The sequence below is a fragment of the Stenella coeruleoalba genome (genome assembly GCF_951394435.1).
Source record: "Stenella coeruleoalba genome assembly, chromosome: 18".
In the NCBI taxonomy this organism is placed as follows: domain Eukaryota; kingdom Metazoa; phylum Chordata; class Mammalia; order Artiodactyla; family Delphinidae; genus Stenella; species Stenella coeruleoalba.
Window position 1 is genome coordinate 1,273,920 of NC_137164.1, and position 18,962 is coordinate 1,292,881.

Sequence of the window (18,962 nt, forward strand, 5' to 3'; positions counted from 1 at the left end):
ACAGATCAGCCGCCGGGGGCTGGAGGAAAGCAGGGCTTCTCAGAAACAAAAGGAAGAGTGTTTCAAGGAGAGAGGGGTCAACCAAGATACAGGCTACTAAGAAGCAAGTAAAATGGTAGCTGGAAAGTGCCCCCTGGATTTAAAGACGTGGCGGCCACTGGAATCTCAGCAAAGAGCTCTTTTGGTAGAGGAGCTGCTAGATGGGAGATACTGTGATGAGCACAGGAGCAGAAGACAAAACACTCTGAGACATACGGTTGGAAAGGGGAGGAAAGTGATCAAGAAGCAGCTGGAGGAGAATGAGGGTTCACAGGGAGGATTTATTTTTTTTAATTTTATTTATTTATTTTTTTTCGATACATGGGCCTCTCACTGTTGTGGCCTCTCCCGTTGCAGAGCACAGGCTCCGGACGCGCAGGCTCAGCGGCCATAGCTCACGGGCCCAGCCGCTCCGCGGCATGTGGGATCTTCCCGGACCGGGGCACGAACCCGCGTCCCCTGCATCGGCAGGCGGACTCTCAACCACTGCGCCACCAGGGAAGCCCCTTATTTTTATTTTTAATGGGAGATTGCTACCGCTGCTGTAACAAACTACCACGAAGTAGTGACTTAAAGAAGCCTACGCTTACTCCCTGACGATGGGAAGGTAGGTCAGAAGAGGCCACGTGCAGCCTCCGGAAGCTTTGAAAAGCTCTCAACCTACAGCCGGCAAGAAAACAGGGCCCTGGGTCCTACAACCACAAAGAACAACCCAAATGGACAGGAAACAGACTCTCCCTAGAGTCTCCAGGCTGCAGGCCGCCCTGCCAAGGCCTTGGTTGTAGCCAGTGAGGCCCGTGTGGGCTCCTGGCCTCCGCAACTGGAAGATGATAAACTCGTGACGCTTTAGCCTCGTTGGTGGAATTGTTACGGCGCAAGAGGAAACTGTCAGTACTACACCCTCTGTCATGGCCTGGTTCTACTGCAGCATCGCCAAGGAGCTGTCCTTGATGGTCTCCGTTGGAAAGGACCACTTTCCTTTCCTTTGAATTCCCAGCGGCACCTGCTGAGAAGTGTTTATTCCAGAACCCTGCTAGTTCTCCTGTTAGACTTCCAGCTCCCTGAGGTGAGGGCCCAGGGTCTGGGTGGGTACAGTGGCTGCCAAACTCTCTAGCCCCTTGCCTAGTACCCAGAAGTCACTCAGTAATTGTTTCTACCTAATAAGTCAGCACATGGACGTCCCCATGGACATGGCAGAAACAAAATAACCACAGTAAGCGGGCTTTTCGCACCTCGTTTCCCTCAGGTGAAATAGAATCTCTCTGAAATTAGAAGCCATTCCTCAGTCAGTGGCCCCAAAACCATTTGAATATTTTCTGTTAACAAGAAATATTATTCTTGTCATGTAATTAGTTTTATTTGTTTATTTTTTAATTAATTAATTAATTAATTTATTTATTTATTTTTGGCTGCGTTGGGTCTTCGTTGCTGCGTGCAGGCTTTCTCTAGTTGAGGTGAGCGGGGGCTACTCTTCATTGTGGTGCGTGGGCTTCTCATTGCGGTGCCTTCTCTTGTTGCAGAGCATGGGCTCTAGGTGTGTAGGCTTCAGTAGTTGTGGCATCCGGGCTCATTAGTTGTGGCACATGGGCTTAGTTGCTCCGCGGCATGTGGGATCTTCCCAGAACAGGGCTCGAACCCGTGTCCCCTGCATTGGCAGGCGGATTCTTAAACACTGCGCCACCAGGGAAGTCCCATGTAATTAGTTTTAATTCAGTTCTATTCCATGGTTTTCCTCAGAAGAGGACTTTGGAACTTTAAGGAATTAATACTAAATAAGAATGGATAAAGAGACACTTTCTCTTGTAAATGGCTGCTGACCACCAAGGAATTATTTTTCTCAATACTACCGATAATAGATAATAGTAAGTTACATTCGCACGAAACAGGACTTGGCTTATCCTGAAGGACTAAGTCTGCATTTTAATGTTTCTCTTCCAGGGTGAAATTATGATGGAGGAAAGATGACGATGGTGAATATAAGTTGTACTGCGATTTAGAAAGAGAAAAATAGATTAAAAAAAAAAGCTTTCCCCCAGATCAAGGGGCATGTTCAGGGACTGTGCGCCACAACTACTGAGCCTGCGCTCTAGAGCCCACGAGCCACAACTACCGAGCCCGCACGCCTAGAGCCCGTGCTCCTCAACAAGACAAGCCACCACAATGAGAAGCCCGCGCACCGCAACGAAGAGCAGCCCCGCTTGCCGCAACTAGAGAAAGCCCGCGCGCAGCAATGAAGATCCAATGCAGCCAAAAGTAAATAAATTTATTTTTTTTAAAAAGGGCAAGTTCACTTCCACCTATTCTACACACAACTAAAAGTGCAGCGATGTGGGCTCCCCTGGTGGCGCAGTGGTTGAGAGTCCGCCTGCCGATGCAGGGGACGCGGGTTCGTGCCCCGGTCCGGGAAGATCCCACATGCCGCGGAGCGGCTGGGCCCGTGAGCCATGGCCGCTGAGCCTGCGCGTCCGGAGCCTGTGCTCCGCAACGGGAGAGGACACAACAGTAAGGGGCCCGCGTACGGCAAAAAAAAAAAAAAAGTGCAGAGACGTGAAGCATCTTGAAGAGTCCTCTAACAAATGTGTAACTACTCCAATCACAGCTACAGAAATCTGGAGAAACTGTAGCAGAAACTAGCTAGGAAGGGAAGAAGCGGCAGAACACAGAGCGAGAAGCCAAGAAGTGCAGCTGGCGGGGGCGGACGCTGGGAGGGAACCGGCTGTGAGGGGGCTGAGTGCCCGGAACTCGCTCCTGCAAACACAGGCTGCTGCACGCGCCTCGCCTCCCCCTGCGCACCCCTCCCCCGCCCCGACTGGGGAACCGTTCTGGACACGTTTACCAGTCTCTTCTCCAGACTAATTTTTAATTCCTAAGGACAATAAAGATAGTGTAGGATCACATATGATCCCAAGCCCAGGTCCTTTTTTTTTTTTTTTTTTGTGGTACGCGGGCCTCTCAACCATTGCACCACCAGGGAAGCCCCCCCAGGTCCTTTCTATGAGCGGGCCCTAAGAGGGGGGCAAAAGTAAGAGGGGAGGGTCCTTGAAAATGCCCTTTGAAGTCCTGGCCTGATTCCCACGGAAGGAGATGCTGTTCTCTCCATCCCACGTGTGGTCACTCAGGAGGCCACGTCTGGCCCTTCTGGACCACGTTCCCTCTGTAACTGATAACCGCCGGGTACTTGTGCTCTAGAGGGAACCCAGGAGATGGAAAGCCTTTAAGGTTCCAATGACTGAATCTCTTTAGGTGGAATTTCAGGAATCATAAACATTTTTTCGTTCATTCATCCACCACATGTGTGCTGAATTCCAGGCACAGTGCTGGATGCTGAGATCACCATGGTGAGCAAACCAGACAGGACCCTGTCATCGTAGAATTTACAGCCTCCAGGAGGTGAACTTCCAACCAAATCACGTGGGGTCTGGCCTTCCCCAGGAAGTGGCCTCTGAGCGCCAGAGGGAGTGGCGCTAGCCAGGCACGGGGCAGGGAGGGTGGGCACACACAGCGTCCCAGGCCCTGAGGCTCAAGAATCTGCGGGGTGCTGGGGGACAGGCTGCCTGGGGGGGAAGCTTTCACCGCTCTTGCTAGATGACACCCCTCCATTTTCTTCACCAAACAGCCTCCCTCTTGGTGGCGCTGGTAGGGCCCCCAGTCGGCTTGAGTAAGGGTGGGGACTTGTCCCCAAGCTGCTTTTGCAGAGCAGTACTGTTTTCACCGAGCGGCATGTTTAGTTGGAGGGGCCGGCGTGAGGGAGGACGCTGGTGACCTAGATCCCCCTCACATCCCCTGTGAGCCTCACCATCGGGCCCAGGCCCCAAAGAAATGTTTTAATTTTGAGTGTTTTAAAATCAGAAGAAAAATGTGAATGTACTAACAATGAATGTATAACAGTAAGTCCAGCCTGGATCATACACAGGTATAAATAGCATTGTAATTTTTACGGCGGAAGGGGCCCGGGAAGGAGTGGTCATCACACAGCCCTGAGAGGTGCCGTGGAGGAAGGCGCGACAGCCGCTGGGCCTCCGGGAGGGGCGAGGCGGTGCGGCTCATCTACCCAAGAGCAACGGGAGTCACTGAGAAGGTCCACACTGAGGAGGGACATGGCCTCTGGACACCTCTGTGTGGACAGCGGATGGCAGGGCTGGTGGGGAAGAGTGGAGGCCAGGGCTGGAGCGGTTTGTGGGGCCGTCTAACAGAGCACCGCACGCTGGGGGCTCAAACGACGGAAATTCCTGGCTCTCAGTCCTGGAGGCTGGCGGTGTGCCATCAAGGTGTCCGCAGAGCTGGGTCCCACTGATGGCCGTGGGACAGTGTGTGCCAGGCCACTCTCCCAGCTTCGGTGGCCGCGGGGGTCTCCACACCATTTTCCTCTGTCTGTGTCTGTGGTCAGACTTCCCCTGTGTGTACGGACACATAATCACGTGGCCTAGGGCCCGCCCTAAAGACCTCATTTCAGCTTGATTTCCTCTGCAAGGACCCTCTCTCCAAATGAGGTCACAGTCTGAGGTCCTGGGGCTGAGGACTCCAACAGGAATTCTGGAGGAACACAGCTCACCCTGTACAAGGGGTCAGCAAACTGTGGCCCACGGGCCAGGTCTGTCCCACCACCGGTTCTTATGTGGTCCATGAGCTAAGAATGGTGTTTACATTTTTCAATGATTGGGGGAGAAAATCAGAAAAAGAATATTTCATGACTGGTGAAAATGATATGCAATCCGTCATTCAGTGTCTGTGAATGAAGCTTTTGGGGGACACAGTGACGCGCACCCGTTCGGTGCTGTCTGTGGCCGCTTTTGCCCTACGGCAGCAGTTGTGAGGGACACGCCAGCAGACCCCCGGTATTTGCTGTCGCGTCCTTTGTCTGAAGCCTCCGCCAACCACAGCTGCGGGCTCGGAGGACGAGGGGGCTGCTGATGCGGGATGGGTCCAGCTTGGCCTCAGGGTTGCCAAGCGGCTCAGGAGGGGCAGGTACCTGCGAGGACCACCAGGTGAGGCCCCCCGAGGAAGGAACCATATCCGACCCGCGGCGGCAGGCGCGACTCGCCTAGAAATTTGCAGAGTCCGTTTTTGAGAAAACACTTTGCTGACGAAACAAAACCCATCTGGAAACCAAACTCTGGCGGGCTGGCTGGTTCCGAGTCTTACCCGACGGGGCGGTGCGTGGAGGCCAGCGAGGCGTAGAGGGAGGGGACGGGCCAGAGTCACGGGCGCCCGCTCCTTCCGCGGCCGGTGGCCCCTCGGGCTCTGTCCCTACCCTGGGGCGCCTGTTCCCAGGCCGCGTGGAGCCAAGGTAGCTGGGAAGAGCCCTCCCCCATCCCCAGGGACGGGATGCCGCTGGGATGCGGGCAAGGCGGGGGCGGGGGCGCGGAGCCGGGGCCAGGGGCGGTCAAAGGCGCAGACAGTGGACCAGTGGACCAGGATCTGGTCAGGCGCCGGCGGGTCCTTTCCCGTGACACCCCCACCCCCACCCCGGTGACAGCTCAGGACAGACAGACCCTCCTCGCGCTGCTCCGCTGCCAGGCTTCTGTCTGAGCTTTGCGTCCTGGACGCGCCCTGCACGCGCTTCCGAGGCTCCTGGAAAAGGCAGGGGTGGATGGATTAGTAGGTGAAGGCGAAGGAAGGAGAGCCCTTACCCCACTGCGGCCAACAGCGCTGGAACCATTCAGCCTTAGTTCCATCCTCAGCGCCGAGAACAGGGGCTGGCACATGGGCAGTGACCAATAAATCTGGTACAACAATTTAAGTTAACTGCTGTCCAACGGGGTGATTAGCAGGTGCCCAGGAATGCTATGTGTACCTTGTGTTTCTAATTATTTCCCTTGTGATTTTGATCCTTAATTCTTTTTGCCACTCATTGCTCTGAAAGCTCCATCACCCTGATCTTGAATCAGCTCCCCATCCTGCCACCTCCTCCAGGAAGCCTTCCCTGATCCTGGATTGCAAGCACATGACCTCTGGTCCAGGAGGCAGCTGAGTGGACTGGAAAGACCCAGCCTTTGGAGCCAACGGATCTGGTTAGTAATGAGATCTTGACCCAGTTTCTTGGAACTTTTCACAGCCCTGGTTTCCTCCTTTATAGAGTAGGGATTCACTTCTGTCCCATGGTGTCATGAGAACCAAATGAGAGAGACATACGTGTGAAGTCCCCAGCATGCGGTAGGTGTTTGTTGAAACTTTTATCCAAGGAAAAATCCTGAAGAGCTGGAGCTTACCAAATATCAAGAGGGAAAAGAACGTCTTATTTAGAAGGGAGGGTAAAGCCAATAATCTTTCTGTCAGTTTTCCATCTAATGAATCAAATTATTAATGTCACATTTGGGGAGGGAAGTGAATTTCGACAGAAGGTAACAGCGCCGTCTGCTCCCAGTTACAGCCCACAGCTGTGCATTCTTAGGAATCATGATCAGAAAATCTAAAAAAGGCATTTATGATGATTTTGTGACCAACATCCTATAGATAGTGAATTTTGTTTTGTAAAACTATTGAGCTATATTAAATTCTACATGCTGTACATACTGAAAAAAATAGAAGAATCTGGGGACTTTGAATGGAATTTCCCTAACCTCAGGAAGGAATACCACAGGGTGAACATCACAGCTGCCAGCTGTGGAATTAATTCTCAGCCATTTTAAGGCCTGACAAGTATTTTGTTTGGTGAGAGCAGAGCGACATGTTATGGTCGGTCTCTGAAATTCAGGGTTCTGGTTCAGGGATAGTCCTAGTTTTCTTTTAATGCTATTACGCAAAGAGAAGAAACGTGGGGTTTACAGGTTAGACGGGGAACATGCAGATGACTTTGAACTTGTTGACATCCGATAGTATTATGTCACCACTCCACCTGTTTTGAGTGTTTTTACACTCATTGCATAATTAGCTGAATTGATCAAAGTCAAGCCCTATCGTTTGTCAAACACACACACACGCATGCACACACACAAAATGGCCTCCATCTCAGCTGGAAACGGAGGTCAGGCTGGTTCAGAGGGGGACTCCGAGGCCACACCCCGTGTGGGCAGGTCACACACCCATCGGAATGTGTCACTGAAAACCTCTCAGAATGTCAGGAACCTGAGACTAGGGGTGAAGAGAGATGGTCAACTGACTTCAGTTTCTTCCCCAAGAGGAGCAATACCCCCACCGTGAGGACTGCGTGGAGGATGCTGCCCTTTCGCTTCCAGGAAACAGCTCTCCTAACGGGCTGGTCTAAAGTGCCACGTGGGCCACCTGAACCCAGAGAGCAGTCCAAGGGGCTCTCAGCCCTGAGAATTCCCTGGCAGTGCTGGGCGTTACTGTGCAGTGAGGTCGTCACACGTAAGCGCTGCAAAGAGCACAACTGGCAAAACACTGACGCATGGGGTTCATCTGTGTGAGAAACAAGTACTTTTCTGCTCAGCCGAGAACAGGTTTCATATTTGAAGTTGCCTTTGTGATTCCAGTGCTAAACGCTGAGCACAGGTCTGGGTGACGCAGGTTACTGTATTGTGTAAAAGGCCCAGGATCGCACAGTCGTGTAACACTCCGTTTCCGTGGGTGCGCTGTTGAGCGGGACAGGTAGGACAGGTGGGACAGGACTGCGTGGCAGCCGGTAGTGTCCGCTGAGCACTCTTGTGCCAAGGGCTCGGAGAGAATGAACACAAAGGACTGATGGAGGGACATCCCGCCACCCACGTGGAAGAGGAATCATAACGGGGCGCTATTTACAGAGCAGCATCAGGACAGGAGACTAACAGAGCAAGGGCTGAATGCTCATGGGGTATCACAGCTGGAATCTGAAGTTCAAATGAGGGCAGCTGTGGAAAACACAAACGAGGTGCTAGGGGGCCCGCTCTGGTGAGAGGCCTGGGGGCTTGGAAAAATGATTTTAAGATAGTTCCTGAGAATTAGGCTCAGAGACCTATCATTTCACCCCTGTGATCTAGAAGGAAGAAGTAAATATTTTTTATTGTATTCTAAAAAAAAGTATCTGTTACTATTGAACTGTTATTTCCATGTAAAAGACAAAAAATTGGTCTGTGTGACGCTGCACAGTTGACTGACATTTGGTTTGAAGACAATTTATTCTTAAACACGTGGCACGTGATAGGACAAAAGGCATTAACGAGCGGAATACTGGTTTCAAAACGGGCTCGGCCATTTATGCTTGGCTTCACGGTCATGTTTTGGTGGAAGTGGTGTAGTTGAGTGGAAATCAGTGAAAGTTAAAATATCCACTGATAAACTGCATTTCACAGAGACGAAAAGGAGGCTCAAAGGCTTTAATTCGCCCCAAATCTAGTTAGTAAGTGGCTAAGCCAGGTTTCCAAGCCAGATCTGGCTCCCTGTGTACTATGACCAGAGCGTGCCGGCGGCCAGTGCCCGTCTTCTCAGCGTCTCCAAGAGAGTTGACAGGGCTCTCCCCTCCTGTTCCTCCTTATTAAACAACCCTCTTCCTCCTGAGCTTGGAACAGCTTCCAGTTGGGTTTTATAGCCAGCAAAGCAGGGGCCGTTTCATGCGTTTCTGTACAACGGGCCAAGGTTGAGCTTCACTGAAAACTATGCAGTCCATTTGCAGTAAATCTACTTTTGTTTTGGAACCACTGGAAATACTGAGGCTCACACCAAAACTGAGGAATCTGAAGATTATTATCTTTAAGAGCAAAGGCTGTCACCGTGATGATGAAATACCAGCAAATCCCCAGGCCCAGATGGGAGGGCTGGTCCCTAAGCAAGTGTTGTTTCCACTGCCCTGCCCTTGGCCACCTCCCCTCCCTTCAGCTCCTTTGAATTCCAAGCAATTGTTGAAGTCAGGCTGGCAGTGCCCTGAGAGCCATGGTGGGGGTGGGTTTCCAACCCTCACATGTTTCAGAAATAAATTTCAGAAATGAATAACATCTCTCAATCTGGCTAAGCAGGATTTTTTTCATCTTTTTAGAGCCAGGAACTTCTTTAACAGTCTGGGGAAGCCAGTGGACTCCTTCTCAGAATATTTTCTAAGGCATAAAATAAAATACATATGATTCCAAAGGAAACCTGTTTTATTGAAATACAAATATTGATCAAATATTTTAGAAATCTGGTGATATAGTAATATATGTGTTTCTTCATTCATGCATTAAGATGGGTTGGCAGATCTAACAACTTCCCTAGTTTTGAAGCAGTGATGACCATAAATGGTCTTTCAAGAATAACTACAAAATTGTCATGTGATGTGAAAATATCTCTGATTTCTACTGGAGACAAAGGCACAGGTTCTGCTGGCCTGCCTGTATCGTGCTGCCCACATTTGTAATTGGAAGGAAATGCTAAGTTTCAGTTCGAAGTTGGAGAAGATAAAGATGTAACTTTTCCCCGTCCAAGTTCACAAGTCTCTTGAGTTCCATCCACAGACTTTTGGGATCTGTGACCCTCAGGTGAGGAGCCCTGGACTAGTATCCCCCACACGAAGGGCCAGCCTGGAAAGAGGCTCAATGCGGAATGAAATGTTAGGGGTGATCACGATACATCTCACGTCATTAGATTTCCTTCCACGTGGAATGAGCTTTCTGGAGTAATCAGTAACTATTTTGCAAAATTTGGAGAAAAAGGACAAGTCCTGCTAACAAAAGAAGGCTGTAGTGAAGGCTAACCAGGAATCAAAGAAAGTCTAGAAGCCATAGATGCCTGCAATGACTAATTAAGAAGGAATTCCTAAAGTACTGACGGCAAATGGCTGAACTTGTGGTCAGGCAACCACATGACGTTTCCTGAACCATCCAGCTATCAAGTGATCGGTCCCCTGCTGCTACACCTGGTCTGAGTTCATGTGGTCACACACAGCCCCTCTGTTCCTTTGGGGGGTGACGGCTGCCAGAAAATTTTTTTTTTTTTGGTTGCGTTGGGTCTTCGTTGCTGCGAGCGGGCTTTCTCTAGTTGTGGCGACCGGGCGCTGCTCTTTGTTGCGGTGCGCGGGCTTCTCATTGCAGTGGCTTCTCTTATTGTGGCGGGCGGGCTTCAGTAGCTGTGGCTCACGGGCTCTAGAGCGCAGGCTCAGTAATTGTGGCGCAGGGGCTTGGTTGCTCCACGGCGTGTGGGATCTTCCCGGGCCAGGGCTCGACCCCGTGTCCCCTGCACTGGCAGGCGGGTTCTCAAACTCTGCGCCCCCAGGGGAGCCCCGGACACAGAACTTTGAAGTGGTTGGAGTGAGGCCCAACCACATCTCACCCCTGGGTCAAAATGAAAGTGAGTCTCAGACTGGATTCAGATACAAACAGGCATTTACGAGATACTGGTTAGAACACAGGCACAGAATGGCTCCTACAACCTGTTCTGGAGGCTCAAAGAAGTGCCCGCTCTCAGTCCTCTGCCTGCCCGACACCCGCGGATGCAACATTCCTGAGCTGCAAAGGCTGAGCCCCCATGAGGCCCCACCCCAGGCCCAGCCTGAGGGGCACAGGCCACGGGCCTCCACACTCCCATGCCTGCTCTGGCAGTCTAACCGATCCCTACTTAAATACCTTTAATTTCACCAACGCGAGCCCATTTTTGGCATTTATCGTGCTAAGTAACAAGACACCACTTCTACCCACAAAACCCCGTTTTGGACGGCCAGGACGCTGATGAGAGAAGCCCAGGCTGTTGATGGAGTCGGCGGAGGGCTGGCGACAGCCCCACCCTGAGGGTGTCCCTTCCTGAGTCAGTGCCGGGGGCCAGCTTCCAGGCTACACAGTCTCTGCCCCAACACTTCGTTATGAAGATTTTCAAAACATGCAGAAAACTCGGAAGAACTGTACGACGAACACCAACACACCAGCCTCTAATCGACGGTTCTCAGACTGCAGCCTGCGTCGGAATCACCTCCGAGGTCTGTGAAAACCCACGTTGTGGGGCCTCCCTCCAGCTCTGATTCAGCAGCGGCTCTGGGCTGAAAATACGCATTTCTAACAAGCTTCTAGGTGAGGCTCTGCTGCCGGTCTGGCACAGCACTTAGGGAACCACAGACCCTGGTGCTACCTGAAAGTTTTGCCACATTTACTTTGTTGCATGTCTGTGTACATCTGTGTCTGACCTTCCCACCCTCCCTCTCACTTCTGCTACATTTCGGGGCAGGTGGCAGGCCTCAGCCCAGCACCCCTAAACGTGCCAACAGGACATCAACTAGATGCCAGTATTCCAAAATGGATTTTTTGAAGTAAAATTTACAGTGAAATGTGGACTGTGCAGTCTTTTTAAGTTTACTGAAATACAATTTACATATAGCAAAAACCTCCCTTTTCAGTATAGGGTTCTATGAGTTTGTTTGTTTTAATTTTTTGGCCGTGCAGCTTGTGGGATCTCAGTTCCCCGACCAGGGATTGAACCCGGGCCCTCGGCAGTGAAAGCACCAAGTCCTAGCCTCTAGGCCACCAGGGAACTCCCCTCTATGAGTTTAGACAAATATCTAAGCTGGGCACCACAGTCAAGATATAGAACTTTTCCTATGATATAAAACGTTCGCTAAGCCCCTTCGTAGTAGCTTCGAGCCCCGGGTGGCCACTGATCTGTTTTTTGTTTTGTTTTTTTAATTTTATTGAAGTATAGTTTGATTTACAATGTTAATTTCTGTTGTACAGCAAAGTGACTCAGTTATACATACATACATTCTTTTTGTTTGTTTTTTTCGGTTGTGTTTTTGGCTGCACCGTGCAGCATATAGGATCTTAGTTCCCTGACTGGAAATCAAACCTGTGCCCCCTGCAGTGGAAGCGCGGTGTCATAACCACTGGACCTCCAGGGAAGTCTCTATATACGTTCTTTTTTATATTCTTTTCCATGATGGTTTATCACAGGATATTGAATATAGTTCCCTGTGCTGTACAGTGGGACTTTGTTGTTTATCCATCCTTTATATACTAGTTTACATCTGCTGACTCCAACTTTCCAGTCCGTCCCTCCCCCAACCCCCTCCCCCTTGGCGACCACAGGTCTGTTCTCTGTGTCTGTGATTCTGTTTCTGTTTGGTGGATAAGTCCATTTGTGCACTGATCTACCTGAGAGTCACCTTTTCTGGAAGGCCCTAGGTGCTGTGCAGCCGTCTCCCCGAGCACACAGAACAGAGACTGAGCTGCCTTGTGGGTGGCTCACGCCGGTCATGGCTGAGCTGTGTTTTAGTGCTGGTAGCAGGCGGTTGGCTGCACATTCTCAGAATTAGATGTGAAGCTGATTGGCACACACGTTATCTCACACCGGCTGCACTGGAGTATTTTAAGGTGAATTACGGGGCTTCCCTGGTGGCGCAGTGGTTGAGAATCCACCTGCCAATGTAGGGGACACGGGTTCGAGCCCTGGTCCAGGAAGCTCCCACATGCCGCGGAGCAACTAAGCCCGTGCACCACAGCTACTGAGGCTGCGCTCTAGAGCTCGCGAGCCACAACTACTGAGCCCACGTGCCACAACTACTGAAGCCCACGTGCCTAGAGCCCATGCTCCATAACGAGAAGCCACCGCAATGAGAAGCCCGTGCACCTCAACGAAGAATAGCCCCTGCTCGCCACAACTAGAGAAAGCCCACACACGGCAACGAAGACCCAACGCAGCCAAAAATTAATTAATTAATTCATAATAAAAAAGTCTCCTAACAGCCGCCCTCGAGAGAATGCTGTGCACTGGACTCTGGCCTTAGCAGCGACCGGCACCTCACCTTCCCTGGGCCTCAGTCATGTTTTCTACTATGTAGCTATCACTTCCTTAAAATGACTTCATGAAGCCTGGGTCTCTGTCCCCTCCCTCGGTCTCCTGATAACGCTTAGGACGGAGTGCTCTGTGATTCCACGGGTGGCCGGCAGGGCTGAGAATGTGAAATTATAACATTACCCTACTCTTAGGCCAATTACTCCTTCAGGCCAACACATTCTTCTTCTCCTTTAAAGACTTTTAAAAAATTTATTTTTTCCATTTAATTGTGTAAAATACAAATGCTGACTTGTCACACACCCACGTGGAACTCTTTCCTTCACGTTTACAACTCAACAGCTTGGTGACTCCAGAGGGACGACTATAATCACTGTACAGAGCATGCTGTGTTAGTAGTTCAAGGTTATTCCAACCCATTTTCAAATACTCTGAAACATCTTCGTTACGTTATCTGATGAGACAGATCCACCAGAAAACGGAGGTGCCCCTGGTCAGTCCAGCTTCCGGCCAGTCAGGCCTGTCGTGTGCAGGTTCCTGACTGTGGTGCTTTGACTGCCACTCGGGAGCCCGGCCGGGCCGGCAGCTTCGAGGAGGGGTGCACAAACGGTCTTCCCAAGGGGCTGCACCATCCTGCGTTCCCGCCACCAGCGACCAGAGCGCCTGCTGCCCCACATCCTCGCTGGCATTGGGTGTGGTCGGTGTTCTGAATTTTGGCCCTTCTCGTAGGGGTGGAGTGGTATCTCATTGTTTTAATTTGCATTTCCCTGATGACGTGATGTGGACCATCTCTTCACAGGCTTCTTTGCCATCTGTATGTCTTCTTTGCTGAGATGTCTGTTAAGGTCTTCGGCCCATTTTTTAAATTGGGTTGGTTGTTTTCTTACTTATTGACATCCTTCTTTTTTACTTGTGCATTTTACTTCACGTATTCTATTGAAAAGGTCTCTAGAAAAGCACGACCCACAAAAATATAGTGCAAATCACATATTAGGAAAAATGAAAAAAAGTGAAATAGATTTTAATTATATATTTTTCTTAACTCCAAATGCTATTTCAACATGTAGTCAATACTAAAAATTTATTGAGATATTTACTTTCTGTTTTTTTTGCACTGAGTCTTCAAAGTCTGGTGTGTATTTTAACTTACAGTATATCTATTATAATATTCAGACCAAAGGAAACCATAAACCAAACAAAAAGACAACATATGGAATGGGAGCAAATATTTGCGAATGATGCAGCCAACAAGGGATTAATTGCCAAAATATACAAACAGCTCATACATCTCAATAACCCAAAAAACAAACAATCCAATCAAAAAATGGACAAAAGATCTAAATAGACATTTCTCCAAAGACATACAGATGGCCAACAGGCACGCGAAAAAATGCTCAACACTGCTAATTACTAGAGAAATGCAAATCAAAACCACAATGAGGTATCACCTCACACCAGTCAGAATGGCCATCATCAAAAAATCTACAAATAACAGATGCTGGAGAGGGTGTGGTGAAAAGGGGACCCTTCTACACTGTTGGTGCAGATGTAAGCTGGTGCAGCCACTATGGAGAACAGTATGAAGGTTCCTTAAAAAACTAAAAATAGAACTTCCATATGATCCAGCAATCCCAATCCTGGGCATATATCTGGAGAAAACTATAATTCGAAAAGACAGGGCTTTCCTGGTGGCGCAGAGGTTAAGAATCCGCCTGCCAATGCAGGGGACATGGGTTTGAGCCCTGGTCCCGGAAGATCCCACATGCCATGGAGCAACTAAGCCCGTGTGCCACAACTACTGAGCCTGCGCTCTAGAGCCCACGAGCCACAGCTACTGAAGCCCGTGCACCGCAACTACCGAAGCCCGCTCGCCTGGAGCTCGTGCTCCGCAACAAGAGAGGCCATCGCAGTGAGACGCCTGCGCACTGCAACGAGGAGTGGCCCCCGCTCGCTGCAACTAGAGAAAGCCCGTGGGCAGCAGCGAAGACCCAACATAGCCAAAAATAAATTAAGAAAAAAAGATACATGTAGCCCAATGTTCATAGCAGCACTATGTCCAATAGCCAAGACATGGAAGCAACCTAAATGTCCATTGACAAATGAATGGATAAAGAAGATGTGGTACATATATATAATGGAATACTACTCAGCAATAAAAAAGAATGAAATAATGCCATTTGCAGCAGCAGATGAACCTAAAGATTATCATACTATGTGAAGTCAGACAGAGAAAGACAAGTATCATACGATATCACTTATATGCGGAATCTAAAAAAATGATACAAATGAACTTATTTATGAAACAGAAACAGACTCATAGACATAGAAAACAAACTTATGGTTACCAAAGGGGAAAGGGGGGGAGGGATAAATTATGAGTTTGGGATTAACAGATACACACTACTATATATAAAACAGATAACCAACAAGGATCTACTATATAATACAGGGAACGATATTCAATATCTTGTAATAACCTATAATGGAAAATAATCTAAAAAAGAACATATCTATATATCTATATATAGATATATATATATAACTGAATCACTTTGCTGTATACCTGAAACTAATGCAACTTTGTAAATCAACTCTATTTCAATAAATATAAAAAAAAACCCTAACAATATTCAGACTAGTCACTTTTTTTTTCTTTTGGCCATACTGCACGGCATGTGGGATCTTAGTTCCCCGACCAGGTATCGAACCCAGGCTCCCTGCAGTGGAAGCACGGAGTCCTAACCACTGGAGTGCCAGGGAATCCCCCAGACTATCCACATTTTAAATGTTCAAGTCACAGGTGGCTAGTGGCTACTGTATAAGGGCATCACACGTGTAGGGGCAACGGTTAACCAGGACCCCCCATGGCTGAGAGGGAAAAGTGTTGAGCTGTGGATAACAAGAATAATATTGTAGAGCAGATTTTGGTTTGCAGAGACTTTCCCAAACATTATCTCATGCAATCCTTGGAGCAACCCCATGAGATAATTATTTTCACCACCGTTTTGCAGCGAGAAAATCCAGGCTCCGAGGGGTGAAAGTGGTTGAGTAGGTAATGCAGCCGGCTCGTCTCCCCCGCCACCAAGGCATCTCATCTCCACACAACCTCCTGTTAAGCAGAGACCCTACAATCTAGGCGTCACTGAGGAACACAAAGCCCCTTTCATGAAGAATGCGAGGGCTATACCTCCTCAACCATTCTGGAAAACAACACCCCAAGAAGGAATGCTCACATTAATGTGGGCAAAGGCCAGGGTCACTCAGACTTTAATGCTCATAAGAATTTCTAGATGGGCGTATTTAAAATGAAGATTCCTGGGCCCCAAACCCAGACATTCTTATTCAGCAAGGCTGAGGTGGGAACTCAAGAATCTGCATTTTAATCAAGAGCCCCAGGGTCCTGATACAGGTGGTCCTAAGGCCCATGAGTTTCCATAGATGACCTGGGAGAGTGTGCAGGACCTTGAAATAATAGTCCTACTGGAGAATTCCCTGGCAGTTCAGTGGTTAGGACTCCGTGCTTTCACTGCTGAGGTGCTGAGGGCGCAGGTTCAATCCCTGGTCGGGGAACCAAGATCCTACAAGTCGCGTGGCAAGGCCAAAAAAAAAAAAAAAGACAGAAAACATCTTACTGAAGAACTGAAACTCATATCAGAAGGTTGTTTGACCTCAGGCAATTCCGGAATCCCGGAGAGGCAGCAGGTTCACAGAGGAAATCTACACTCTGCTATACAAGAGGATTTAATGCTAGGTTAAGATGATTGTCATGTATTGCATATAAAAGGAGGTTGTGCATTTTTCTGTAGTATATATTGATGAAATGTTTAGAGAAAGATTATCAAATAAATGTTACCATGTCATTCCACATTGGCACGTATTTATTTATATACATGTGTATCCACACAAAATGAATGAAAAACACCAAAATATTCATAGTTGTTATCACTCTACCTCACAGGGTTATGGATAATTTAAAAAATTTCTTCTTTCACTTTGATATTTTCTTCTGAATTTTGTGCAATACATGTTATTTTAATAAAAAATAAAACATTTCAGGAAATAAGTAATCATAGAGAAAGGTCTTGAAAGATCAGTCCAACTAGTAGTTACTTCTTTGTATAGATGAGGTCTTAGGAAAAGTTTACATTTGGTAGGTTTTTAAAAGCCCCATGTTTTCTCACTTGGGTGATAAATGAAGATGATTCATGTTCAATATACTTGCACATTGAGTGTAAAACTGAAAAAGTTGGATCTGTTGGGTCCTCCAAGGCTGGAAGCTGCTTAAAGGAGTTTCTGTCCATTGGCGCCAAGCTGCCCCGGGCACTTTGCATCTCGTGCCAGGTAAGCAGAGATGGAGGAGCTGAGGCTCCAGGGTGTGGGGACCCGAGGGAGGGACAGGGCACCTCAAGTTCTTCTGACATCAAAGCCCAGGGGAACCTCGTGCCTCACAGGGCCAGGCAGATCTGAAACCTAAGGGGCGAGACAAGCCACAGCTGCTGATTTAGCATACAGGTAGCTCTACCCCCAAGCCAAGTGTTCTCTGTTTAAGATGAGAATGCTAACGTGCGGGCATCACAGTTTCAAGGGACACATCTGAATATGTGTGTGTATTTATATTTTTACATATAAAAAATATATATATAATGTATATTTTCTAGAAAGTGCAAGCAAATTTCTAAAGGCAGGAAAAAAAGTGTTTCCAGGCAGCCTCTCCAGTCCTGGCAAGCATGGTACAGCCTTCCGTGGGGCACACGCTCCTCGCTGAGGGCCTGTGGGTGCCCCGCGGGGTGAGTCCTGCATTAGGTCCGGGTTTGGACGTGCCTTGTGTGCTCTTGGACAGTTCCTGAGCTGCGATGACAAGGATGCCAAGGGAAGGCGTCTTGAGCCGCCCTCGCTGGGACCCTGCCTGCATCCTTGGGCTCCCAGACGGGACTCAGGGTCTCCACACCTGAAAGAAAAAGGAAGAAGAGTCATATAACTTCGCAAGGTTTTTGTGAGCCTTCCATGCACTAATTCATGAGAAGTGCTGAGCCCTTACAGATGAGTAAAATGGAGAAAACTTTGCCAGAAATCCCAGCCCTGTGGTTGCTTAACCGCCAGTTGCTAAGAGCAGGGAGGGCCAAGCACCTGGCGTCCACACCTCCGGGCTTGTCCCCGCCGTGTCCCAGCCCACATCTCTCCTTGAAGCTCACCTGCAGGTCTTAGTATTTACTCCACTAGCTTTTCTCCTCCTTCTTGGTGTCACCCCATCCTCCTGGGCAGGTTTCATGGGAAGGTCAGGATCTAAGATGATGGAAAGGGCTTTGATGGTCCCATGTGGCCTTCACTCCACCTGGCAGGCAGCACAGCAGACGGAGCTGGGGGAGACAGCAGGAGCCCCCTCTTCTTCCACAGCCAGGGGAGCAGGCCAAGTGCATGGACCTTGGGGACCACAGAAACCTAAGGACTCAGGACAAAACAGGCGTAAAAAGAATGGGGAGGAATTTTGTGAAAATGGCTAAACCACGTCAATCACTGCAAAACTGCCAGAAAAATTCTCATTTGATGAAAAAGCAGAGTAACTATTCCTTCTGTTCTGTACAGTGGGAAGGTGCATTTCACTCAACGGGACACAAAAATAAACTTTAAAGAAGGAAAAAGACACTGCACAGCATGAGCGAGCTGCTTCTGAAGGAGGCCCCTCCTGCTGCATCACACACAGGACCCGGAGAACTTGCGCTTCTGTAAAGCTCCTTTCAGGGTGCTCGTCCTGACTGAACTCCCACAGCACCCCAGCCTGTACCACCTCCCCACCCCCTTTCCAGCACTGAGCTCCAGGCCCAGCTTCACCAGTCAGCTCCCACTGGTACCAGTCAGTGTGCTTTAGGAAGGAGGTCTGAGGGCCCTCTGCAGAGAGCGTTTGTCTGGCTTTGGGATCAGAGCAATGCCAGCCTCATAATAAGAGTTGGGAAGTGTTCTACTTTCTGGAAACATTTGTGTAGAGTTGGTCTTATTTCTTCCTTAAATGGATGGAAGAATACAGCAGTGGAACCATGTAGGCCTAGAGTTTTCTGTATGTAATAAGACATTCCTTCTCTTTTAAGAGGCTTTTATATCCTTCTGAGTATTCATCCACTTACTTAAACAGTGATTGAATTAGAACTGCTACACGCTTTGGGCCACATTGAAGGTCTCCAACTCAACAGTGTTAGAACCCAACTGAAGTGACATGGGCTGAACTTCTGAGGCACCTCAAAAAGCTCACTGGTCTCTAGATTGTTTGTGAGCTATTTTTGTTATGTAGTCTTACAAAAGACACGAGG

At 49.0% G+C, this 18,962-nt stretch overlaps 1 protein-coding gene across 1 annotated transcript in view; it reads right to left on the reverse strand.

Moving 5' to 3' along the window:
• LATS2 (large tumor suppressor kinase 2) overlaps window positions 1–18,962 on the reverse strand; it is an 80,838-nt gene that overhangs the window by 49,117 nt on the left and 12,759 nt on the right. The window lies entirely within an intron of this gene.